At 47.9% G+C, this 25702-nt stretch overlaps 1 protein-coding gene and 1 long non-coding RNA gene across 4 annotated transcripts in view; one reads left to right on the top strand and one right to left on the bottom strand.

The window, feature by feature from the left end:
- LOC126547913 (GTPase-activating Rap/Ran-GAP domain-like protein 3) overlaps positions 1–25702 on the top strand; it is a 587729-nt gene that overhangs the window by 331194 nt on the left and 230833 nt on the right. The gene's annotated exons all lie outside the window — the stretch shown is intronic.
- Positions 12268–15350, bottom strand: LOC129381027 (uncharacterized). The gene is made up of 2 exons (XR_008609281.2): positions 14191–15350; positions 12268–12393 (listed from the first exon to the last, which is right to left on the bottom strand). It is a non-coding gene; the product is annotated as an uncharacterized lncRNA (long non-coding RNA).

The raw sequence follows: 25702 nt of genomic DNA, 5'->3' as shown, positions 1-25702 counted from the left end.
TCTATGTTCATTATGTTCGCGATAATACAGGCGCCTTTCACCGCAGGTGCTTCATTTAATGATTTCATGTTTACAGCGCCTTCTCAATGACTGTTTCGTACCTTCTGAATGCGTTTAAAAAAAAGATAATAAGTCAGCTTGATAAAAGGCAATCTTCGAGGCTCAAGTGTACACAACATCTTGCTACTGTATATTTTGCTGTCTTGTTTGGAATGCTTCAAAGTGTCTCCATCCCTACGATAGAGTATAGGCTACAGGTAATACGTGGGAAAGCACTGCAAGAAAGGCATATCACAATATGTTTCCAACTCTCGCGACTGCAGGCGTCTGCAGGCGTGCTGCTTGGCTTAAACGCCAGGTGCGCATTCTTATTAGTATCAAGGCGTATTGACTTTATTTACGTGGAGGCTTTCTAACGCTGATTTCGGAGAATTGCGGGCAGTTTTTTTATAGGAGTCCCTCAGTACGTCAAACATTATTTAGTGCCCCTGCTTGTTCTTCATGTGAGCGCCCTTCCTTATATGTTTATTTTATAATTCCTTGTACCCTTTGTTCTTGCACGATCGATCAACTCGCATATCTGCTTGGCATCGCTTTCACATTCTTTGCTCCATGAAATGTCTGAACCAGTGCTGACGGCACGATTAAGCACGTGCCTTGTAATAGAACACCCGTGCATTAGCTTAACCGCTCCCGGCGGCCTTCACTAATGGATGGACACATAAGTTGCGAAGTGCCTGCGTCCTTTCTAGCGGGCCGCAACCGATGTAAATTACGTATGCCGCAAGCGCATGGGAGAACCGGGCATTGCTGCAGGAGAAGTTGGAGTGAACGAGTGGCTATCGTATACCTCCTTTTCTAGGCACTTGAAAATAACATCTCGGTAGATGGATACTATCTGGCATAAAACGTAGTCGGAAGTTACGAAGATAAAGGTTTGAGTCTAATGTATTTAGCTGGTACGTACGGACATACGTATACCACTTATTATGAGTCGGCACGCATAACCTGCGCGTTCAATCACGTATTCATAGAGCGATGTTTCTCCTTTCTTAGCTTTTTAAGCGCTTGAATGATATCTGTGAATTCCCTCCTAGCCGGTCTCAGCCCAGTTCGCTACCCTATGCTGGAGGAGAGGAGGAAAGAGAGCGAATAAAAAAGAAAGAAACCTAGGAGAGAAGAATTGTTAATACAAGTGCATATACGGTCACGCGTTCGTCGTTCACTCATAAACTGTCACTTAAGCCACGGGGTCTCAAAAACGCAGTGGCGCTTTTGCGTCCTGTTGCGGCGCTGATGCAGGAGGCCACGGGGATCTATTCCTCTGCGGCAATTCTGTCGTTTATCTGCCTCAGAGCGGTGCGAAGGGCAGGCCTTTGATAGCCGAAGGAAGGGCAGTCACACAAAGGGTGCTTCAAAGTTTCTTCAGAATCACATTTGTCGTAGTAAGCACTGTGTGCCATTTTAATTAGGAAGAAGTAACCTTTCGTGAGAGCAACGCTTACTCGGAGGCGACTCACTAAGGTTGTTTCACGTCGGGTGGGATCAGGTGGAAAGAGCGTTAGACCCAAGAAGGACTTCGTTCTGTTGCTGGCACATTCTGATTGCCTGCATGCTCCTGCCCAGTTGACTCTCGGGAGGGCGCGCCTGCTGTACTGGGCCATCAGCGAGCAATGCTCCTATCAAACTCGGATTCGACGGATTCCTCGAATCTCTCGTGTCTTCGTAGTGAGTCGAAAATAAACAAGAATGTTCTACAATACTTTCAACTTGAGAATCAAAGCAGTATTTGCGGTGATCCATTCAGAGGCACCAGTACGGGCTTATCAGAAGAAAGTACACGTGGAATGAAAAATTAACTCATTTGTTGCGCAAATTTCGTCGAAACTTTACGGGCGAAGGATGAGGACGTGCAAATTAAAACACCATTACTGCTTGTGCACACTGCGATCATGCGAAGTGGATCGTATTTCTGTTTAACTCACACGCATGCGCAGCTTTCTAACGAGGGCTTTTCATAAGCTTCTCGTGCAGTGGCTCGTACAACGGTAAATACTCTCCCGACTCAGGAAGAGCTCTCGACATCCTATTGCAGATGTATAGTATAGCTGTCGCCGCTTTGATTGGCTAACAACCGTCGACTTTACACCTCATCCATTTCTGAAATCTTCGGGTGCAAAACGAACGAACGAACGAACGAATGAAAACTGCACATTTGAACAGTGACTGCCTTCTAATTAGCCGGCTGGCAGAAGTCAGGCCTCCACCGCGACTTTTCATCTCGGAGGTTCTGAACGTCCACGTCCGTCGAAACGATGCGCTCTTATAGCAGCGGTTGTTATACGAGTTCATCTTCACGCATATTTCCAGGGAATTAACTACATTCAATTTGACGCCGACATATAGACGGCAAGGAAAATAAATTCGAATCCGCTTATTTAATAATTAGTTTCGTCTTACGCACACTTACCCTATAACGGACTAATATGACGTATGCCATGATTGCACAAATATAAGACGTTATGAATATGCAACATCTGTTGCTTACTGATGCGTAGAGCTAGGTGCGCGGGACTATCGATACGAGCATATCGATGCGAGCATGCGCGAGACCGCATTTACGAGATGTGCCGTCCTTCCTCGCCCTGCATGTATATTAGAGCACGCTTTGACAGCTGCCTTCAGCGCGAGGAGCGCTGACAGCGATGCAGCTTCGCGATACAAAAAGCGGAGATTCTCTGCTTCGGCGAGGGGTACAATATTTTTTATCTGGTTTTATTCATATAAGCTTCAAAAAGCAGTTTGAACTCGAGGTGTAGAGACGTTTGTTCTACGAACGAAATGCTTGAAGCTGAAGAAATAAAAACGCCACTAAACCCATCGACCAGTGACAATACAATCGGTTGTATTGAACGTACTATTTGCCGACGGCGATGAACTGCCAAGCCAGGCGCAGGAGTCGCGGCGGCGCGCGATACATGAAGCGTCGACAAAAAGATGACGCTACGAATCCGAGTTGCGAATCCCCGGATACGCACGCGCACACAGCGCAAGGTGTGTGTACTCTTCACAGCGCGGTGCCGCAGAGGCGCTCTTGACCGCAGCTGCCGAAGCGTGCGCGACACAGAGGAGGCCATCTCGTAAATGCTGCCGCGGATGACCACGTCGGGCACGTTTAGAGTCAAGTGTTATATGCACCTTTCACGTTCGCTCTTTGCCCCAGCCTATTGTGCCGGAAGAGAATACTGTTGCTAAGTTCCAGCCACCGCACTGGCTGTCGCGTTGCGCTGATGAGCTCGCGTCTTCGATCCCGGCCGCGGCGGTCGCATTTCGATGGAGGCAAAAAACGCGCGTGTACTTAGCGTTGGGTGCACGTAAAAAATAACCCGTGCTCTAAATCAACCCGGAGGACTACACTTCGGCGTACCTCAATCAGATCGTGGTTTTGGCACGTAAGTTCGCGAAATTTAATTTTATTAAGTTGGCGCTTTTTATTTTTCTTTGCTCCCAATTTTATCATTTCCGTACAAAATGTCATCACGAACTTTCATGGCGCAGTGGTTAAAGGCAGGAACTCGTTCGTCGTACTGAGAACATTTTTCGCTTTCTTTCGGCTTTGCGCGATCTCCTCTGACTTTCTACGACTTACGAAATCCGGGCAAGCACATAAGTCCGCGTAAATGATTGATATTGCATCTTGCCCGCTTTGGCGCTGTTTCTTCCCGCGCAAAACTTAAGCGCGGAGCTACTTTCTTATTATTGTATTAACTCTGCTTAAGCAGCATACAGTCTAGAAGCTCGCTTATTTCTCAGGAATTGCTGACGCATCTGCGGGTGTACATTAATGGGCATCATTACCACTTGATGGAGCGTGCCGCACGGTCGGTGCCAGGCTTTTGTGAGCAGTGCACGTGTTGCGAAATGGTCCGAGTCGAAAGGCTTTCGCTGAGCTCTGGAAAAGACCGCCAGACGAATCCGGGAAGTTTGGCGAAGAAATTCTCACGTGAATCGTGTTGTTTACGGTTCAGCTGTCGTTTGCGAATGTTCGCGACTGCGCTGCAGCCTTAGAGGAGATAAAAAGCGAAGCTGCCGAAACCGCGTGCCGGTACGCATACCAAATGAGAGGCTTGTGGCTACAGGGAACACTGGCACGTATGCGCGAAGTCTTCCTGGGGCTCACGGCAGCCAAATAATGGGAGTTAAGCGAGCATTTATGCCAGAGAATGGGAAAGGAGGAAAAACGAGTTAAGCGGGTGGTTTTTCTTCTCTTACTTCCTTTTTTTTTTTTTAATGACAAAACGGCTTTCCTTTCCGCGTGCGATGCAGACTTACACATTTAAGGGAGGCGTACACAGATCGCTGCTTCAAAGTGGAAACGTATACGCTGGCACTGCAGCTTTGCTGAGAACGCTTGTATCGCAGCAGAATCGCAAAATGTTGGCACTAAACGAAGTCTGTCTCCGAATAGTGCATGACAGAGGCGCTGTTGCTGCCTGCACGTGACTGAAAAAAAAAAAAGGAAGCGTCGTTCCACGGAAGTATTCAAGAGCGCAAAAGCCGCATGCACACTACATGTAACGTATTTCGCTTCGATGACTTACGTCTGTTAGAACATATCACCTGCCTGCGTCACCCTTGCACATGTCTGCATATTGCGCCAAGTGTGTTACTGATGGCTCATTCCGATCCTTTCTCTAACATACCGTGGAGGAGTGCTTCGGATCTTGCTTTCGCACTGTCATGTCGATTTTAGCACGTCATAGGCGTCAGTTTCGCTTAATTATGCAACTGTAGCTACTCATAGACGGCCTCCATGAGTTCTTGTTCAGGCGGCATTGCAGCACTGGTTAAACGTTACAGCCAGCTGATGTCGCCTTTAAACGATCTGAGAATCCACGTGCCTTGAAAAGAAGATATTTACAACCAACTTCATTCATATAACTGATTGATTGATTGATTGATTGATTGATTGATTGATTGATTGATTGATTGATTGATTGATTGATTGATTGATTGATTGATTGATTGATTGATTGATTGCCGTCGTGGTGGAGGATTCCAGCTTATTTTGGCTACCTGTGACGCCTAGAAATTAAATTCTGAGGTGCAAAGACCTGAAATTGTACAGTGGGCTAGGAGAGGACCGGCGATTCTTAGCGTCCACCTAAATCTAAATAGACGAATTTTTTCTTTTAATCCGTCCTCATCTGAATCCGGGCGCCTCGAACGTGAATCGAACACGTAACCTAATGCATCCTTAGCAGACGAATGGTGTAGCCACTGATTTCAAGTCAACATCACAACAATACAGAACAAGTAAAGACGATTAGTCGCATTTTTTTTCCTTTCGCTTAGCAAAAATCGCAAACGGTACTTTCCGTCGGAAAACCGTCGCAATTAATACGTGCGATTTAGCCAGAAACGAGGTTTCCTATGACCAGTCAATCAGTCGATAAATGAGTAATGCATGATTGATAAATAGAAGGCTGTACTTAAGCTGCTATGTGAAGACCTGGCAGAAAGTGTCACCGAGAACCATCGTGAATGTGGAGCGGGTCAACGCTGCAGGATGTTGCGGTCGGGGCCTACAATTTAGTGCTCGTCTAGTTATATGTGTTCCTTGTTTGGCAATGGAATTGTGGACAAAGTGCCGAAAGACGTCGACGAGCAGGGAGGAGAGTAGATCAGCGGGCTTTGATGTTTAAAAGATAGGATGAAAATTTTCAGTGGAAAGGTGATCCTGCAAGTACTGTCGACTGTGCACTGAAATTCTCTGCATATGAACCAGTTGCAAAGTGTGGAAACCTTGTAGCACCACAGAGGAATGACTTTCTCTTCACAGTTCGTTGTGCGTGCAGCCACTTATTCGAAGCACCAGTAACAAGCGCATGAATTAAGACTGTCGCTCGATGCCGTTGTCCAGGTTCTTTATTTATTTATTTTTTCTCTTGCACTTGTGCGTTAGTGTTTGCCCAATGCAACGTGACCTTTTGTTGTTTCTGCCTTTAGTTATTTATTGATTGATACATGCACTTCACTGTTTCTTTCGGGAATGAAAATGAGAAGTCGGAAGCATGTCTCTTTCATTCTCTCCATGCCAAGCCCATTTGTCTTTGCCCAATACACTATGGAACGTCGCCTTTGGGCGGCATCTTGCTTCTGGCCAAAGCGTTGCAGCATTTCGTTCGCTGCGTGCGCCGCGATTTCTCCGAGAAGTTTTCCTTAGCGCACGCGAACTTTACAAAGCGTTTAGAGGAGCCAGCACAGGTTTTCTTATATACTTTGCTTTCCGCGCGGAAAGGCATATAAGCTCGCACAATGGGGGCAGCTCGACGTTCTCCGCTTCTTTCTTGAGCCTCGAAACTTCTCGACCATGCGCGGTGTGTCGCAACACCGTTCACAGCTGCTTTCTGCAACACGTGTCGGCACGCTAACTGTTCGGCATGGAGCGCGACTAGATAAATTCTCCGAATCCAATCGTCCGATTGCGTCAGAGCTGTGCGCGTTTGTTTGCGCGAAGTTTCTTAGAAAAAACAAAAAAAAAGCTCCCGGACAACGAAGAAAATGGCGTTCTTCTTTTCATTATCAGGTCTAACTTGCAGGGAAGGCACGAGAAAAATGTGTGACGAATGCGAAGGCAAGGAAATAGGGAAGCACTCCAGTCGAGTGCGGCGCGCAATTAGCCCCGAGAACGAACTACAGGGGCGCTGCAAGCGCCGTTCGCGTGACGTCAGGGCAAGGACTCGCGCCTGTCGTCTGCTACAGTTCGGACAGTGTCTGGGCGCTTTCTGCGGTGTTTTCGCTTGCTCGCCCTCGTTCTCTCTGCTTGTATACGTATGGCGGTAATCTCAAATATATTTTTACGACGTCTTCAGTCACGAAAATTTATTCAAAGAGCTTATTTCTTAGACGACAATGCGCTCTCAAAGGCAACGCTGCAGTGCCAGCTGAAGGAGCGCAGACAAGCCCATTGCGGGTTTTTCATGCGCGGATCGACAGCTGCAAATACATAGCATATAATAATCCCGTTATGGTACCATACCTGCCGCGGTGCAACAAGTACGTCACAAACGCTGGCTATATATGACCTCTACAACAGTTACCTTGATTTTAATCCGCTAGAAGAGATTTGCTCATGACGAGTGGTTCGTGGTATAATATCGAATTTTTGCATTTCTTCAAAGAAGCGCTCGGCAGTAATACGAGGACTTAATACTGCAGCTTAGATTCTACAAGCACCACTTGCTTCTTTAACTGCTTCTCAAAATTAGGCGGTTCTTCGCGTGTTTATTTTAAGTGGCGGTACTTTGAAGTAAAGCTAATGAAGGCTCACAGCTATTTGCAGAATTCGAAAATGAATGTACCAATATATATTCCCTTTTCCGTGCTACACGTTCAACTCACTTGAGAAATTTACTGGTGCTTGTTGCTCGAGTAATGTACATGACGAATCTGTTTGGCGAACGGACACAGGCTGCCTGACCCAAATGTTTTAGTGAAATATGCCTTTTGGACCGTATGGCTGCAGCCGGAAAGAAGTCGAAGCGTCAAACATTAGTAGTATGGGACAATGTGAAGATATCATAATTCTCCGGTGGAGGGTCAAAAAACAAGTGATATATGTAAGGCTTGTGGTGTTTTCTTTATGAAGGTTTGCTAGGTTCTCTTTTATGTACTGATGAAGCGAATAGTTCTCCGTTTGTATAATTAAGCAACGCTGCATCGAGGCATGGTGAGGCAGAAAAAGCTTGAATTCGCCTTTTCTAGGCAATCTAAGCTGCGCTGTAGCCGAGAATACTTTAGGCATTCCAATTGGTGCTGTAAAAAAAAATGCCGCTATGGTTTCAATTCGAAGTTGTAGTGAACTGATGGGTTGTGCATGCAATGCGTGCCTCGCCATACCGACAGGTGGTTGCTACCGTTGCGTGAGGGGTGTGCCATATATTGTCAATAAAGGCTACTGAGAGCCACCATGAAACATTTCATCGCATGCAATTGATTGGCTCTCGATCTTAACCACGAAACATTTCTCTCAGGTAATTGCTACTATGTAAATGCTCTACATGACGTGCCGTCATGTTAGCAGGCCTGAGCAATTCGTTTTTTGGAGGCATGTTTCAGAGAGGGGTGAAAATAACAGCAAACTTTTTCATAAGAAATGCGCGCCTCTCTCTTTTACGCATTAACAAATGGCCATATTTCACTAGAACAACTCACCAGAGTAATAAGAATCATGATGACAGTTTCGCTGGGCAGTGCGTTTCTAACACGGTTAACATGTTGACGCCAATTAGCAAGATTTTTCTTCTATGTAAAATGCAATGTCTCTCATAGCTAAATACTAAGGGAATGTTAAGTGTTTAGCGAAGCATCATACACAACTTCGCCTGTTGAATTTGCAGAAATTCTTTTTACGCAAAATTTATGGACAGACACGGCGCATATATGCATTGTAAAACCAGTACACCCCTTCAACGCTACATAACTTGCGATATCCAAGCCGCAAATTTTCTCGACTCAAACGCTTTTGAAGAAGAAACCGTGGTTCAGGCATGGCAGCAGAAAGAAGCCGTCATACCCTTCAACAAGTACGGCTCGAGCCATCCATACCCCAAGCATACACGAAGGGAACGAGCGCGAGCGGCAGCCGAGCGAGCCGCAGCGAGCGGCGTCCTGGCCGTGACGTCACTCGCGAGAGGGCGTCACTCCTCGCCGCTATATTAGCGGCGAGAATTAGGAATTAGCTGGCACCAGCGCTGAAATTTCCCGCGGCAACAGCAGCGCCGTAACGTATGGCCTAGCGAGGAGAAAGGAAAGTGTTCGGTGGGACATAATTTTATTTCGCGTCAGCAAATTCATCGCTCATCTTGAGGCACATGTGCCCGACGTGCGACTTGACTGGGCACCGGCGTTCTTGACCGTACGTGTGCATGCGTGCCTCAGAACGCGCATTGTTACGGACAGAACTTGGCTGGTCGCGCCGAGCGTTATCAAGTGTTGCTATGGGTGTGAGTCTGCCATCGGTCAAAAATATCGTGCCATTTTCTCGAGATCCCTATCAGACGGCCTCAGAACATTTTCGGAGGACAATCAAGAGAGAGAGAGAACGAAGAGGAAAGGCAGGGAGGTTAACCAGATATGAGTTTCCGCTTTGCTACCCTACACTGGGGATGGGGGATAGGGGTTAGAAAGATGACAGAGAGGAAAACACTGAAAAAAAAGAAAAGAAAAGAAAACATGCACACGTGGAGACACACACACAAAAGGCGTTTCAGTTAAAGTCGTTCACACACGCCGGTAGATCTCAAAAAGCGCAATAGTGCTTGCACGGCCTTCTTCTGTGACGGTAGGTCCTTTCAAAGTTGTAGAATTCTTGTTTCGGATAGTGGTTGGTCGTCTAGTTGGTCAAGTTCGTGGCGAAGGCAAGCCCTCTGTGGACTGTACTGCGGGCAAGCGCACAGAATATGGCCAATTGAGTCTTCATGGCCGCAGTGGTCACAGGTTGGGCTGTCGGTCATCCATATATGCGGAATGCATAGGCTTTGGTAAAGGCGACCCCCAACCAAAGTCGATATAAAAGCGTGGCGTCTCTACGGCGAAGCTGTGATGGCGCTCGAAGACTTAGTGTGGGATTAAGTGAGTACAGTCGCGTATTTCTTAAATGTGGCTCATTCCATTGCGACGCGGTGCACTGCCGAGCAAGTAGGCGGAGCTTCAGTGCTGCGTCAGTTCTAGAAAGAGGAATTGGGACGTGGCGCTCCTCAGTATGGGCTGAGCGGGCAGCGTGATCCTCCCGTTCGTTGCCGATAATCCCGCAGTGACTTGGAAGCCACTGAAAGATTATTTCATGGCCTGCATCACTTATATGTTGTAACGTCTCTGTAATATGGAATATTAATTGTTCGTGCGGTCCGCGTCGTAAAGGTGACAGTAGAGACTGCAGTGCCGCCTTCGAATCGCAGAATATTGTCCACTTGTGTGGTGGTTCATCACCAATGTGATGAAGGGCAGTAAAAGCGCTGCGAGCTCTGCTGCCGTTGATGTTGTCGCGTGGGTCGTCTTAAATTTGATTGTTGTAGCTTTCGCTGGTATGACGATTGCCGCCGCGGAGCTGCTTGGGAGGACAGATCCATATCAGTGTAAATATGTGTAGAGTCACGGTAGTTCTCGTACAAATATAGTAGCGTGAGCTGTCTAAGGGCTGGCGATGATAGATCAGCTTTATTCGAGATACCAGGTATTGTGAGGTTGATTTTTGGCTGAGCGAGGCACCATGGGGTAATCGAAGGTCTCGCCACCGGAGTGAAACAAGCTGGCAAAAATTCATCATATGCGGTTATCGTTTGGCTGAAAGATGTGTCTGGTCTGTCCACTGTTAGGGAGGCCAAGTGGTGACGAGGAGTCCTGGCCAGATGCCTCATATGGGTCCTGAGTACTTCAATTTCAATGTGGGTCCTGACAAGGTGGTCTCCAGCGATTGCTATTGTAGCCACTGTTGAAGCACTCTGAGGCAGGCCTAGACAGATCCAGAGCACTTGACCCTGAAGACTTTGTATTGTGCGTAGATTTGTTTTACCTGCATCCTAGAAAAAGCACCCTGTACATTTGCAACATGGCTCTTGGCGACATTCCCCAGGTCTTTCCAGCAAAAACTTGAACAGGTGACAGATGCCTGTCAACCGTTTTTTCACGTATGATATGTGTGGGCTCCATGACAAGTCCCTGTCGATTATGACACCTAGAAACTTGTATGATCGCACCCGTCGTATTATTTGGCCATTTATCATTACACTGTAGTTTGCCATGGGTTTACGCGTAAATGGCACTAGTGCGCATTTCTCGGAGGAAATTTCCAGGCCTCGATTACGGAGGTAGATAACAGTTTGTGTGGCGGCTCTCTGAATTCTCGCTCGCAACTGTAGGCGTGTTACTGCAGACGTCCATATGCAGATGTCATCCGCGGCGTCCCCCAGGGCGGTGTACTTAGCCCTGTGTTATTTAATCTAACACTAATTGCTCTCCTTGAGCACGTGCCAACTACAGTCAGGACAATCAAATTGCCAGAGTGCCCGTAGTGTCTCCTGGCCAGCGCTGTCTCCCTATATAAGTGCCGGTCACTGACCGAATGGCGCACCGGCTATTTCAGCTTCCTGCATGTTCTCCTGACGCCAGCCGCTTGGGCTAGGACAGAAATGAGACGACATTCTGAAAAGCAACAGACGCGCGCCCGTCTCATGGTTTGCTTGAAGCTGACAGGCGAGCTTGCTTATCACGGTAAAGTTGGAACGCATACGACACGCACAGTTATATATATATATATATATATATATGTATGTATGTATATATAACATGCAGACCGTGGAAACCCTCAAAGAGCGTAACTGCAATATATGATTACTCAGCTCGCTATAGGCTATGGGAACTGGCGCTGCTGTCAGCATGGCACGCTTGTGCGTCCTATGACCACACCGTTCCTCGGCAAATGAAACCCGCCGCATCTGTTCCTCCCTTGCAAACCTCACAGCTGCACGTGCCAAGCAGCATCAGTGGACAGTCTATAATTCAACAGTTGCGGGCCCTGCGCTGAGACTCGATGAGCGTGAAATAGAGCGAGACCCGAGCGTGCTCTTTCTGAGAGCGACACTACCCGCGAACACACATTTTACGTGGTCGCTGCGCTCTCATTCTTTGCATCTCGTTCGTGTTTTCGAAACCATCGCTATTTGCCGCTCATCTCCGGCATTTCTTGGGCCCCCAGGAAGCGCAGCGGTTGCGGCGGACACACCGCGTCGTATACCATGCAGGCCGTCGGGAACGCTTTTCCACACGCTTCAAGGGACGTCCGTCGACATATAGTTCCGGGCCTTACAGTGTTTCGGAGGCAAAGAGAGCGCAGCAGAAATCTCCGCACAGTGGGCGGCAGTTTCTCGGAGGAACGCGGCCGTTTTCAAAGTGCCCGTTTCCCCTTCCCGCCGCCGGACCCATTATTTCCGGGCAGTAAATTTCCGAGAGCGGCTGCAGCGCGCCGGGCTGAAGGGCTCCCGGCAGACTGGAAGTTCGCGAGGACCAAACCGTCTCGGAACGTATCAGTTTTGCGCATGGTTTTGTTTCTCCTCTCTAGAGCGGCTCCGGCTTTGGAAACGGGCTCGCGCTTTCAATTTAAATGTCCACACCGCAAGCACAGTTTGCTTTGCTCTCTCCAGGCGGGCGAATGTTCCCTGTGTACATTTCTACTTTCCTGGCGCAGAAGTAAGTACGTTAAGCACGAACAAGAACAGTCCATTTTTATTTTACATTATCTTCAGCATCTTCGTCTGTCGGATTGCAGCGCAAACCTTTCAAGAATGTTTGAAAGATTTTGAAGGACCTGCTCGGAGTGTCAGATCTTCATGGCTGAAAAAAAAAAGCCAAATTGCTAAGCCTCGCTTGCTTCACGGTGGTGTAAATCATGCGACAAACGTTGCCAATGTTTTCTATTTCAGTAAGATAAAATACGCTCTCTCATTAGCGCGAGGTTATAAAACCCGGAACAGCTGTTACAACCTGCTGAACATTTCCAACATGCTCAGAGTGCATTGTATATCTGCATGACTTGGCGTGCATCTGCGTGTTTTGGTTTTGGGGGGTGGAGCGTTTACTTTAGTATCTCTGGACACCGACAGTATACACAGTCACTGTTGTTGGCCGTTCTTGGAAACCGCACCACAACGCTAAGCGAGAGGAGCGACTAAGGCTTTGTTCCTGAGGTACGACAGCAAAAAATTATTCGTACGCTCGCAGCCGGTATGCACACAGCCAGTAATGTAGGTACTTACACTCATGCAAACCATTCCTGCGGTCTGCGGGGCTTTACGATAGACTGTAAGAACGCCGCCCCCTACCGCTCTGTAGTGTACACGCTTTCGTCGTGCTCGTCTCTATTTCCCTCTATCTCCCCCTTCCGCTCTCTTTCTCTTTCTATCCCCCTTTACCCTTCCCCTCGTGCAGGGTAGCCAATCGGAACTGCCTCTGGTTAACCTCCCTACCTTTCTATGAACCCTTTTCTCTCTCTCTCTCTCATGCAAACCATCGCTTTGCCAAAATTTGTGTAAAGATGGCTGACTTTCAGCGATACCGAAACATACAACAATGAAATAGAACTTAACTTAAAGGCGTGCTGGAGCGACCAGGTGCCCTGTCATTCTATAATGAATTTCATGGGATTCACTTACTAGCGTCGTATATATATATATATATATATATATATATATATAGTTCCATCAATCGGGCAGTTTGTGTCAGTTCTGCTAATAATAACTGCAGTGCATTCACCTGTTTTGCAACGTTGTTTTGGTGTTGAAGTTGTCAAAAAAAGGACAGCGTATACACGACTCATGACTAATTACGCGCGTTGCGCTGCGAACAGGAAGAGTTACGACACCTGCAGGCTTCAGCCACGAGCGCTGGCTGCAATTCCTTGTCCTTAACTGTGCGTGAACGCACGCACGCAGCGTTCATATGGTGTTCAAACTGCGTGCTTTCCTGTGATCGGAAGGCCCTTTTTGATGCGAAAGCTTCAAGTTGCCCATTGAGCGAAAAATCCGCCATCTGCAGTAACAAAAATGCATCTAAATTTCCATTGGCTGCGACGCCACTTGACGTGCGCGCCTCGACAGAGCAGAGCCCGCGGAAGGTAAACACGTGCTGCGGCCCTGGCGCGTCAGGTGTTGCGTGAGGGGAGGGCGTCGCGCCCGACGCCACGTCAGCCTCGCTCTCTGAAGCCTGAGTTATGCGCGCATTCCTTGTCCGCGCAAGCTATCGCCTGCGTTCTCACTTCGCCTCGGTAATCGCTATATATGAATTATTGCATAAAAAAAACACAGAATAAATTCCAAAGGAAAGACGATGGTGGTAGTGAGATTCGAACCTGCCACCCCACGCTTAAAAGCCGAGTGTCTGACCCACTGGGCTGAACGGGCTTTATAAAGCCGCCACAAAGCGGCAGCGCCCCCAAATGGCGGAGGGAGCCCACACCTGCCCAAGCGTCTCAACGCCCTCGCTTGCAACCGCGAGGAGTTTCATAACTCGAAGGACCGCTCGGCGCTTTTCTATGGGACATCAATGCGTTCGCATTCACAACTCATAAGAAGTGCTTACGTGTCCTCAGATTTTTCTATATTCCCATCGTGCCACGTGCAGCCGTGTACTTACGCTGCTCGGTTGATTGCCATGGTCTCGTTAACGGCAGTGTATACTCCGTTCCATACATAGCAGTCAACGTTGTGGAAGGTACGCAAGTCCGGTCAAGAAAAGTTATCCCTTCGCGCGTTCCGTCCGTGCTTCGCTGCTCGCCAACAGCGTTCGCTCGCGCGAGCATGCACGTGGGGCTCCTCGCGACGGGTTGCAAATAAAAGAACCTGAAAAAAAAAAACAGAAACAAAAATGATCTAGAACAACGAATTAGCAGCCATATACCACAGTATGCATGTTTCTAAGGATTAAAACTTAATTCATTCAATACTTAGCCTATACAAAAATCAGTTGCGCACAATTACCGTCAAAAAACATCGAACTATATCCAAGTGCGAACGAAGCCACTGCAAGATGTCTCTCTAGCCTCCACAGCGTTGACTGCTATGTATGGAACGGAGTATAGTGAATGCTGCGGCTCTAAGTGAGAGAAATAAAGTTTGAGATATTTGATAGGAAATTCGCTCCACCTGTGCCAGTGTCGCCGTCCAACGCATGAAAGCCCAGTTGCAAATACGGCAAGTTTAGTCGAGGATACTGCATAACTTTCAATGGTTTGCCGTATTTGCCCTATACTGTTTAAAACCAAACAAATTTTACAATTATATTCCCCTGTTTCCTTTCGCTAGCGTAAGGTAGCCGGCCAGGCAGCTTTCTTGTTAACACGCCAGCCTTCTTTTTTTTCTCTCTATTACTATTTTACCCTGCAGAAGAGCTGTAGATTTTTTTTTCGGCTAAGCTATGGAACCTCCTCTCTCTCTTTGTATCTTCACTGAGCTTTGAGTGCGCTCTTTCGTTTCAGTGGCGCTGCGTCATTCCTGAAAAGTTCGTGCTGCTGCTGTCCTTTCTTTTTTTTTTGCTATAAGTGTAGATTTCTCTTAAGATCCACAGTTGCTGTTGTGGCTTCTGTCGCTGTCACTGACAGACGTCAGTGGAAGAAATTATAAGAATGCTACTTCTTCTCCTATACTCGACCTTCGATACAGTCGACATTGTCTTCGTAGGCGCAAGCAGTATGAGCTCCAGGATCGATGGCTCTTTTGCACGAGGCGCTTAAAGCAAGTGCACATCGGAGCTATGAGGCAACATGATGGAACGCGGCAGCAGCGGCCCCATGTCGATGGGGGGGGGGGGGGGGGGGAATGCAAAAACGCCCGCGTACCGTTCATTGGGCGCACGTTAATGAACCCCAGGTGGTCAAAATTAGTCAGGAGTCCCTCACTACGGCGTGCCTCCTAATCGAACAGTGTTTAGGCACGTAAAACCCCAGAATTTATTTTTTATTCGCCGTTGTTTATTGCCAATACGTATTCCGCGCAGGACATCGGGCGGCATGTTCACGGCCTGTAGCGACACCTCTTTCTGCCAGCACCGATGTTCCCGCATAAAAAATCTCGGCTATGGCTTCTCTTAACTCTGGGTTCCCAGCCCTATCTTTTCTTTAAGATCGTGCAGATGTGTCGAAGCTGCAAGCGACACACACACACACACACACACACACACACACACACACACACACACACACACACACATATATATATATATATATATATATATATATATATATATATATATATATATATATATATATATATATATATATATATATAAAAGGAACGGCTGGTTGTGGTTGGTTGATGGCTTGTGACGTGTCCACTTCCTCCGACGAAATGCCGTATCAGGGCCCAACGAAATGACGAAGTAAATTTGGTGGCCCGCCGGCATCGAAGCGCTAGGCCAACGCCGCAGACAGGATGGAGATAACGCAAGCTGCTCGCGGGCCGGACCGGTGGCGACCTCAGAGGCGTGACGGACGGCGGGGGAGCGGTGACATCAACGACACTGACGCCCTTTTTGCAGCGAGTTTCGGTTTCAAGGAGCCTGCCAAGGGGAACTAATTGTTCGCGTAGCTCCCACATGAGATCCGCTATTCGAAATTTAATCGTTGGGATAGGTAGTGTCGAAAACGGGCCCCAAAGTACTAATTTGCTGTAGCCACCTATTGTTAATAATTACAAATGTAATTAACGTAATTTCGCTAATTACGCTCGTAATTGTGGAAATGGCTCTGTATCTAGAGGCTCCATATCCGTACACTCGAATGGTAAACATAATGTTACCATAATTCATATTTTTCTAATTTTTAATATTTGGTGCAGTAAAGAAACACCCTGTATAGCATATTACTCGCAAAATCACTCGTCGAGCAGTTGAAACAAGATATGAGGTATTTAGTGCCAAATGGAGCACGCCATAGTGGGGGACACCGGATTAATTTCGACCACCTGGGTTTTTTTAACAAGCACCTATATCTAAGTACACGTTTTTTTTTCTTTGTTCTCTTTTTTTTTCATTTCGCCCCCATCGATATGCGGCCGCTGTGGCCGAGATTCGATCCCGCGACCTCGTGCTTAGCATGCACAATACCAAAGCCGCTAAGCAACCACTGTAAATGCTTCGAAAGTTCATTACTTTGTCAACTTTGTTGATGTCAACATCGTCAGTGATGCATCGACGGACGATAGGGTGTGCTGTCTTGCTCGAGACGAAATTAATGACTTCGCTTAAGTTATGCAAACCAAATGCATTAATTATTCCAGTCAGGATAGTGAGATTAAAATATACGACCCTCGAGTGGGAAGCTGAGAGAAGGCATCGCGAAAGCGTTCGACACGCATAATAGCGCTTCAAAACGAGATATCTTACGCAAGCAATAAGAGTGGCCTTTGAGAACGGATGCTACAGAACATTACGGCTCGGAGTTGACATTTGTAGAATGAAGGAACGACTGTAAAACGTAAGCCGCGATTCACCCTCAAAGCAGTTTCGACCAGTTTGTCTCCATCGTGTTTCTTCTGGAAGATGTTTTATCGTTATCTTTTTTTTTTTATTTCTAAGGCTTTTTGTCCGTCTTTCGTAGCTTGTGCGGTGACGAGGCAGCAAGGGTGTTCCTTGTAGTATTGGAATCCCTCGTTCAGATTTTGTTTTTTGTTTTTTACAGCACAGCGACTCCTCGAAAAGGTGCTTGCGTGAACGCGCTGGCGCGTGCACCGTGCCAAGCTCCGCGGCGAGCAGGCGCGCCTACACTCAACAGGGCAAACAATGCCTATGCGTCATTACCGGTAACGAAGAGCTAGCTGAACGGGGACCCAGCGGCCGCGCACAGCCGAGACGGGAGGGGCGAAGCGCGACTGGCGATCTGTCAAGCGTGTCCCCGTGGCGTCCCTGTGGGCCTGAATGCAAATCAGGCTGCCTGCTTTCCTCCGCACTGCCGTCACACTGCTAGTGACAGCGGATTCGCTTGTTTGAACGTTTGAACGGCGCTCATTTTGATGGCCCATGATAATCCTGCATGACGCACGGGCTCCATTTATGATCCCAATGTGGAAGCGCGGACTGGAAGGGTAAATAGTAATTAGGCACCCTTTCTTAATGAAGACCACTTACATAAACAAGACAAAAAGAACAGCGGTTATACTTGCTTTCGTGTAAACTTGCATAATTGTTCGGTACACACAGGAGCTCCAATGCGAAAATGGAGAGCGGCTGATTGAAGCAGAATAATTATGCAAGCTCGCGCAAGAAGAAAAGACCGCTCGTCGTCTTTACTGCTGCGCTCGTGCGAGAGAATTATGAATATTGTGTTCCAGTGTTACGCCTCTTGTGCACATAGACCACTGACAGTCATGAAGTTAACGGCGATTCCCACTTTCTTGCCCTGGTACGTGCTTTGTGGGTACACGTATAGAGTGTGTGTTCCAAAGACGTAGTGTTGCTATGGATACTGCTGAACGGGTTGATTATGGTTCCCGCTTCGAAGGGTCCTGCGTACATGCACTTGTTTATTTGTCCCATTTTCTGCATTGCGCCTCGGGATCGGTTTCGTTTGTGGGGTTAAGGCACTTGGGCCATGTGACCTCCTGTCATAAAATAGCATCTGGAGGGGGACAGGAGGGAAACGGCGGGGCAAGGACGCTTTCTCTTCTAGTCCGTCTCAGCCGCGGGTCCACCGGTCGGCGCGCAGCGTACTCGCACGCCCCGCCGGGCGATGTGCGCAGCTGTGCCCCCGTCGGACAGCGTCTGCAGCGTCGCGGAAACAAGCGGCGCCCGGCGAAGGCCGCCGCGGCGCACGATTGGCCCCGTGCCGACCAGTCGAGGTCGCCGATGGGTCACGGGGCGGTAGCTGCCGCTGACCTCAGCTTTTTTTCGCCTCTTCTTGGACCGTATCCGCCTGTAGTCTGCTGCGTAAATCGCTGCACGCGTCGTCGCATCGCCGACCTGCGACGTCAGCCTACGCTTGCCCTTGCTTGCGCTCAAAAGACAGCGGGAGACGCCAAGAGCGCCTTGCGCGAGTCTAGCCAGCCACATTGATAGGCTGCACGTTTGCATCGAGGCACTCTATAGCGATATTCGAGGTCGAAACGCTGTTGACAGGATGGAAGCCAAGAGAGAGAAAGAGCTCGAGCCTTCTCGCTGCTAATTTTTCATCGGGAAGAGGCAAAACGAACGCTCAGTCCCTTCTGATCGTCCGCTCACATACGTGTTCCAACAGAGAGCAGTGAAATCGCTCAATCGCGCAATAGAACTGAGAAATATAAATCTGCGCTTTATTACTTCTTCGAGCTCTCGGCGCGCTGTTTTTGTCATGCAAACAGCTCGTACCCGCCCAGACGCAGCGTTCGCGTCGTCTAACGGGCGCCGGAATTATCGCGCTATAGTTGCGGCGCGCCCAGACTTTGGTGGGGCAGATAAAAGCACTCCTGCAGAGCCAGCTGACAGCGGCGAATAAAATGTCAGCCGGTCATATTCCGTGGCGCGTTGCGGCGCTCAGCGTGCCTCCCTCCCCGTTCGCGTGTCTCATTGTTTTGCTCCTGGCGGTCGGCGATGCGCGCCGACTCGGAGCGCGTCTGTTGTGCTGCCTCTCGCGGGCGCCCGTCACTACTTTTGCGGCAGCTGACACGCGGGAAAAAGGGATGAGGGGATATAAGCTGTCACGTATCAGTGGAGACGTCACGCCTCAAGCTCGCAACCTTTGTCTGTTCTTTCGAATCGCGTGCAGTTTCAGGAAGCACGCAAAAGCGAGGGACAAATAAATAAATGTAAGAGGAAACGGTAAACTTTTGTGACCACTAGATTGAGAGGCTTAGCGCCAGCAAAATTCGCGACTCCGTTCGCTCCGAACAAAGCGGTATTAACAAGTATTCTCTGTCCTATTTATTTTCCACCCACATTTTTCTTTTTCCAAAGACGACGACATGGAGAAAGCGGAGTTCCTCCTAAGTTCCCGAAAATGTGAGCCACATGCCGTGTGACGAACCGCGTCCTGCAATTACTCCCATTGCACCTCGGAAGGCTGACCAGGACAGTGTATAAGGATGGCGCTACACGCAGCCTGTTTTACGTTACGAGGATTAATAGGTTTTCTTTGCATTATGTCGCAAAAAACATGAGCAGCAGGCGACGAGCTTATCTTCTCTGTTTTTGAGCACATCCGACAACGAACGTTAGAGAGCAATCAAAGATATATCTTTCGATAGTTTTCCAAGTTTCCATGCGGCATTTGCCGCACGGCATATCGTTTGCATCGGAAATTGCTGTCGCGGAAAAAAAAAAAGTCCTTCGTTTTCGCATGTTGCGTCGATGGGTCCGTAATATCTGTTTTCGTTTATCTATTAATTTTACTCCGTCGCAAAAGGAAGGAAGAGCATATTAAGGATTTCATGGTGGGTCTGTGATATACGCAATTCCGGTTCATTTCCTTCTTTCTTTCTTTCTTTCTTTCTTTCTTTCTTTATTTATTTATTTATTTATTTATCTATTTCTTTTCTTTTCTTTCTTCCCTTTCTTTTTTCTCTCTTACTGAAGTATTTCCACTGTGTACTATAGGCAGAGTAAATCGGAGGCGGCAACCGGTTAGCAGCTCCGGCCCTGAAAGTAAGCTTAACGTCGTAGTAGCACTGATAAGCTGTCATGCGGGAAGACACTCAGTATACCGGCATTCCAATAACAATGACTAATCGAAAATATCGCAAGCTTAATTAGCATATTCTACGTGGAATGTTGTTCTTTCCTCAGGCTATCGGGCAATGCATACGACTAGCGGTAATACTATTTATGGCGCCAGAGCAATGACGCTTCATTAAAATGTGATAAATGTTTCCTTCCCCTCATTTTCTTCCCCATGTACCCAATTCACACGCGCGCGTTGTGTTTGAATACCACCGCCAGCCTTTTCCACGCTTGTTACGAAGCCTTTTGCTAAGTGCCCATGAATGAGACTTCAACGTACACCAATCCGAAATAGCGCCAGTAAAATAGTGTACACCTGCGCAAACACCGCATGGAATAAACCTGCAAAGCAAGTTACACAGGTGCTCAGTAAAGCTCGTTATTATGTAAAAACAAATTTTTTTTCTCCGTTTTTTACATCTCTTTAAAAACAAGTATAATCGCAGTGACACTTTACCTTAAAAAACATTCTTTTATTATTGCCTTCTAAATATACCCTCAACTTTGTTGAAAGTACGAAATTATTCATAACGCCTCCGTCGAGGGCTCGTCCATCGGAGTGTACGACAGAGCGCACCGAAATCGCCACACTGACTGGCAGTGGGCCAGTGCTGTCGGCGCCTTCGCAGAGGCAGGGGCAGTATGGTAACGCTGGCATGATGACAGGCATCGGCGCCAGCTGTGGAAGACGACGAACGCGCGAGCAGTGGCACGAGCACGTCTCTGTGACCACGTGACTTTTTGTACCATCTCCGGTCACGCCGCCGAATTTTCCGCTTCATGAGCCAAGTAATTGAAGATGCATTTGATTCTGTAGAAATACCAGCAGTCATAGAGGCATCGGGTAACCAAACAGTACACGAGGCATACGTTAATATATTGGCAAATATCTGGCAAAGATTCCACAGCTATCTTGGTTCCCCAGAAAGAAAGTAGAAAGACACCTATCAAGAAAGTGGCCAAACAAGGAGACGAAATCTCTTCAGTGCTATTCAGTGCACGCTTGGAAGAAGTACTCATGCTATTAAACTGGGGAGGCTTAGGAGTGAAGATGAACAGCGAATACCTCAGGAACCGTCGGTTTGCTGTCCTGTTCAGCAATACTGGGGACGAGTTACAACAAATAATTGAAGACCTTAACAGAGAAAGTGTAAGAGTGGGGTTAAAGATTAACATGCAGAAGACAAAGATAATGTATAATAGCCTGGCAAGGGAACAAGAGTTCAGGATCGCCAATCAGCCTCTAGACTCTGTGAAGGAGTATGTTTATCTAGGTCAGTTACTCACAGGGGACCCTGATCATGCGAAGGAAACTTACAGAAGAATAAAAATGGGTTGGAATGCATACGTCAGGCATTGCCAGATCCTGACTGGGAGTTTATCACTATCATTAAAAAAAGAAAAGGTATACAATCACTGCATTCTACCGGTGCTAACGTATGGGGCAGAAACATGGAGGTTGACAAAAAAGCTCGAGAACAAGTTATGAAACGAAACATATTAGGCGTAGCGTTAAGAGACAGGAAGAGAGCGGTGTCGGTCAGAGAGCAAATGGGGATAGCCGATATTGTAATTGACATTAGGAAAAAAAATTCGAGGACGCTTAAGCTTCGCCTTCAAGAGTGGAACGCGATAGTGTTATCGCACCCCGTTCGCACCGCCCACTCATTCGCTAGGCATGCTCTTGAGTCACACAAAGACATAGTTTTCATAGGCCAGGGCCGTTGCCGAGGATCTCGAAAGATTTTCCTCGGGCGATGGACCCCTGGCAGCCTAGCCCCGGGCACCAACATCAACAACCGTTGGACAAATAAAGTTTATTCCTATCCTATCCTATCCTCATATACAACACTTCTAAGTCCACAGCACAACTTCTTTCTAATTATTTGTTCCAGGAGCACCACGCAGACGCATGACTCCTCACCAGCAGCACAGCGCACATCGCAGGGGACGCTTTCCCACCAGACGCGCTACGGCGCAGCGATCACGTCAGAGGCGTCCCGCATCGGACGCTGCACCTAGGAATCGCGCTGTGAGCGGAAAGAGGAGCCGCGTCGCCTAAACACGAGGGTTCGAGTGACGCACGCTGGAAGTTGGAAGGGGAGAGAGCGAGAAAACTTATTGAACGCAATGGTATTGGGGCATCCTCGCACCGGTCCCCGCACGGCCCCAATGCGCTCAAACGAGATGAAGGGGAGAAGCGGGCGAGTGGCGCGCCAACTGTCGGGGCAGCGCCGTACATGGCGAGGAGGGGGTCGCAAGATGGCTCTGCGTGTGCGCCAAGCGCAGAAGAAATGTAGCGGAAACGTACTTCGCCACTCGTTTAACTGCGGCTTCTGTAATTTACATGCTCATAATTACCAATATACACCGCAGTATAACTTTTTACGGCACGTTTCTAAGGCAACACCGCATTCACTAGAGGCGCTTTTGTCCCGCTTTGAACCATCGAACTCATGGCTGAGTGGTAGCGTCTCCGTCTCACACTCCGGAGACCCTGGTTCGATTCCCACCCAGCCCATCTTGAAGTTGTTTTTATTTAAGAATTGCCTTCCGGGATTTTTCGCTCACGGCCAACGCCGCCGATGCCGACGACACCGGCTTTTCTGCGACACGAGCTCCTTAACGCTGTCGCGTGAGAAATGGAGCTGGGCAGGCCATGTAATGCGTAGGATGGATAAACCAGTGGATAATTAGAGTTACAGAATGGGCGCCAGAGAGGGGAAGCGCAGTAGAGGACGGCAGAAAACTAGGTAGGATGATGATATCGGGAAATTTCCAGGCGCAAGTCGGAATCGGTTTGCGCAGGACAGGGGCAATTGGAGAACCCAGGGAGAACCCTTCGTCCTGCAGTGGACATAAAATAGGCTGATGATGATCATCAATATAATGCTTTCGCATTATAAACAGAAAATATAGGGATGGCGTATCCTTGTGTTTTCCCATCCAGGCATGTCATTTGCTGCATTGAACCTGATCGAGGGCGTTTGCGACACCGAATTTACGTAAAAGATACGTCCGCGATACAGCGTTGGAGAACCGCTCTAACACATTGCGTATTCTATACGTATAATATATACACTAACCGCTTGCAACAAGCTGCAAACAATTATGTTCAGGAACTAGCGTCAACAAGATCCTATACCATCTAGCTACTCGCGGCAAAAATAATCGCCTGTCTTCATTATTGCAGTTCTTCACAGGAGTGCCAACTTTGAGTGATGTAAATATAGCGTCCACTATACGGCTTTCATGTTGAAAAGTGGCCGTTTCGCATCGTGCATATGTATCCGGGATCGGCTTAATAAATCTGCTAGCACGCAAAACGATTCGGGGGGCGGTCGCATGACGTGCGTTGGCGAAAAGAGTCAGCCCAGGCGACAGTAAACACACTACCGATGAATAAAGGATCTTTATCTGTGAACGGTTCCCCTGGGCATTCGTGCGTGTGTGTTTCTTTCTAGCTCTTAAACATTTCGTAAGTATTACAAGATATCTTGCTTCGGCCTAGAATAGATATTCAGTGACGCGTGCCACATTGAAAGGAGATGGGGAGACAAATCATTAAATTTTGTCATTGCTGCGAATAACATGTGCGGCCGTAGACTACAAAAGCGTTGTAACTGCGGGCTTCACTCGACGGGCTTGCGACGGTGAGCACGAACTCGTCGTATAGTTTTCCGCACGTCCAATTCTCGGCCGCTGTGGCCGCATTTTGATGTGCATGGAATGCATGCACAACACTTTGGGTGCACGTTAAATAACCACAGGTTGTCATAGTTGATCACGTAATGTATTCGCCCCCACTCCCGCCTCCCGCGCTCGCACGAATGCTGTTTTTTTTAGGCGCTGCTGTTGGCAATCAAACCAACAAATTCGACCAACTCCTTCCTCAGAGAATGAGCTGAGGCAACTTGCGCGCTATTTTGTATCTGCGGTGTTTCTATCTACTCAGGCTTTCACAGTCTGCACTAGATCAGTGGTCAATAAGTCGTTGTGCGACCGACTTGAAGGTCGGAAATTCGATCACCCGCCATATAGGATGCAACGCAACGCCTCCCATTAATTTTATTTACCTCTGGTCCGGTGGTGGCGTATACATTGTCTCATTGTTAACTCAGTAACTTTATTTGGACCTCACTAATCGTTATTTAGTACGTTCACTACGCCGTTGAAGACCATACGGCGAAGGCGGATCACTGTACATGGTCGGCCCTGCCTTTCCCTTACGACTTCTCTCTCTCTCTATCTCCCCCTCGCGTTGCGTTACGATAATAGTGAATCGTAAATAAGGTGCAGAAAAAAATCGCAAAAAGAAACATTTCGTATACAGTACGCAAGACATATTGGCTGCTGCTGAGTTGGCACAACGGTTTGCAACGAGTACCGAAGAGGGTTTTATGTTCAGCGGCTGCGCTGTAGATTCGTTTCCACTAGATTCGCTTCACAAGGATGGCCACTTCTCCAATGGAATCCGCGAGTTGCTATCTATGACGTGTTGGGTGCAGTCTAGTTCGTCATGCTTCCACGTCGGGGAGACAGCTCGTTTTCTTCTTAAACTCAATGGACTCGCTAAAGGCACTGCCAATACTGGAAAGGCGCAGCCAACCGTCCACGAGTTGGGTTGAGACACGCAATCGAAATCAGCTCGAGTTCAGCGCCTGCCCGATTGCTGTGAAACTTTCCACGAAAACGCAACTAGGCGCATGGCGAAGCAGCTACGCTCGTTCTCCTTTCACTGTTTTTCTTCATTTATCACGTCCTGTCTTTATCTCCAGCCTCCTGAAAACAACCACCCTTACCCATCAACAATTCTAGAGCGAATATCAGGAAAATAGGGCTCGTTCTCCTTCGTGTTTTAGGCTGCTTGCGGTTAGGTGGGCGTGAAAGAAGAAAAAAAAAAATAACCGTATCAAAGAAAAGTGAGAGTGTAATGAATGCGGCGTGGCTAAGAGGAAAAAAGTGTGAAGCGACGCCAAAATCAGCGTAAAATTGAGCATGAAAGTTTCCCTTGCAGGAACGAGTGTGAAGTAATGGGGTGATCTCGCCGCTACTTCATTTCCTTTCCTCCTGTCCTTCGTACTTACTCCGTTGTTTTCTCCGGTAATTTGCCACGCGGAGAGTACCACGTTCACGAAGACGCCGCACATCACTTGCACGCCTCCTGCACGTATTCTGTTTTTTTCATTTACTTTCTTTTTTCTTTTAAACACCCGTGCTTGTTCGCAACGGGAGTGTGCGAGTGCATTGCGGACGCCCTAGGGAATAAATAGCCTGCCCTGTCCCCAAACCAGTCAGCACGCTTATGCGGATTTACGATCGAACGTAAATACGGAGCTCTTCTCTCAATAACCACGCTGCGTGGTGCATAGAGTCTGGCCACGACCTCACTACGCATCATCGGAGCGTAGAAAAAAAAATAATTGAAAATAAGGAACAAGAACAAAATGAGGAGATAAGAAGC

Source organism: Dermacentor andersoni, chromosome 1, assembly GCF_023375885.2.
Source record: "Dermacentor andersoni chromosome 1, qqDerAnde1_hic_scaffold, whole genome shotgun sequence".
Classification (NCBI taxonomy): Eukaryota; Metazoa; Arthropoda; class Arachnida; order Ixodida; family Ixodidae; genus Dermacentor; species Dermacentor andersoni.
Note: the sequence above shows the minus strand (reverse complement) of the source record. Positions and strands in the feature narration are given on the sequence as shown.